Below are 1,801 nucleotides of genomic sequence, written 5' to 3'. Positions count from 1 at the left end.
ACCTTTAATAGTCAAATATGTTCTTGTTCTTACTCATAAGATTCATACAACCCCAAACTTGTTCTTTTCGCTATTTTCAAGTGTGTGATCTAAGGTTGATTTTTATACTATCCTCACCTTTCTACTTTAGGTAAATCTTACCCATTGCAGCTTAATATGTCAATAAACAAGGACTCTCCTTTATTTTGATTGCTTCAATCTCCATGACTTAACTAGGCTAATAGTCCCTATCAAAAGTTAAATTTCCTTAACTTATTTGTGACTTAACTAGGGCATAGTTTTCAATCTCATGAGCTACTTTTTTTGCTTGCTCTATTTATTTAATTTTTATTTCGACATTTTTTTATGTGCAGCATTCTCTCCCTTAACCTTTCTAAATAACCCTTTTAACGAGTTTTAGGCCGATGACTCCCAAGTTAGTTGACTTTGGGACAACAGGGTTAATAACTTGAGTCATAAAGGCTACGAAGAGAAATTTTCCAACAAAAAATATATTTTTTTTATTTGTGCACTGTCCCTCATTAAACACCTATTCGAGTAAACTTACTTCTATCTTGAGACTTTCACTCAACTTCAATACTTTAGACAATCAACACAAAATTTTAAATTTCATGCATGGAATCCCCGTTTATCTCAACATCTTCCTACAACAGTGAAATTCTCCCAAACTAAGTCTAAATTTGGGCTAAAAATGTAGAATATAGTGGTTTTGGGTTTAACATCTAAGGTCTACTACTATATCAACCCTATCCAATTATGAAATCAACTTATTCCTACACAGTCCTTAACTTAATTCACGTGCTTAATATATATCAAACTCCTCATGAAAAAGTAAAAAAAAAAATAAATAAATAAAATAACTTAAGCATGCAAGCCATTTATAGATTAATTCATAATTTAATATATTTCTCATTAATAGTCAACTAACTAGCTCACATAAGCACATAAAAAGAAAATATTTTCAATTTTTTTTTGTAATATCTAAAGAAATAATCAAAAGAAATATTCTTATCTAAAGAAATATAACATATACAATAACACATAAAATAAAAGAAAACTCATGCGTTCCACCCCCAAACTTAAATTAGACATCGTCATCAATATCTTATATCCTAAATCTGCATATAATAGGGTGGGAAAGAAATTGAAGAAAATACTTCCCTGACATGCACGTGAAATTCAATAGAAAGCTATTCCTATTGCTTCCTGTTGTCTTTATGATCATTGTTGATTTAAGTGTTATGCGACATCATGTTCCTGCAAAAATACCATTAGATAAAACATTTAACATCAAATATCTGTAACAAGTTCTATTTAGTTCAAACATCTAATAAACTAACTAAATCTCAAGGACTTAAGGGGAAAATGACAAATGGTTGATGAGTCCCTAAATTTGAATAGAAATGAAAATAATAATGAAAATCAAAATCAAAACATTAATGAAAAGCTAAGTTATATCCCTTCCTTACCCCCATCGAGAAATAGAATTGACTAATCCTAAGTCAAAGGGTCAAGAAGCTCAACGTCACTATTCTTGAACAACTTGGATATAGGCTTTCTTTACGTACTATTACGGATATGAAAATAATGGTCAAAATCTCTAAATTATCATATGACTAAAAAGCATATTAAATAAAAAGGAAGGAAGATTGGGTTACCTTCCAATAAGCGCTTTGTTTAAAGTCCTTAGCTTGACTTTACTATTTCGGCATTATAAAATTTTGAAAAATGCTTTTGATGCCTTGCTTAATTTGCTTCTTTTGACTTTGTTCCACTCTTTGTTGTTTCAACAAATTTTAAC

Source organism: Olea europaea, unplaced genomic scaffold, assembly GCF_002742605.1.
Source record: "Olea europaea var. sylvestris unplaced genomic scaffold, O_europaea_v1 scaffold1846, whole genome shotgun sequence".
In the NCBI taxonomy this organism is placed as follows: domain Eukaryota; kingdom Viridiplantae; phylum Streptophyta; class Magnoliopsida; order Lamiales; family Oleaceae; genus Olea; species Olea europaea.
Note: the sequence above shows the minus strand (reverse complement) of the source record.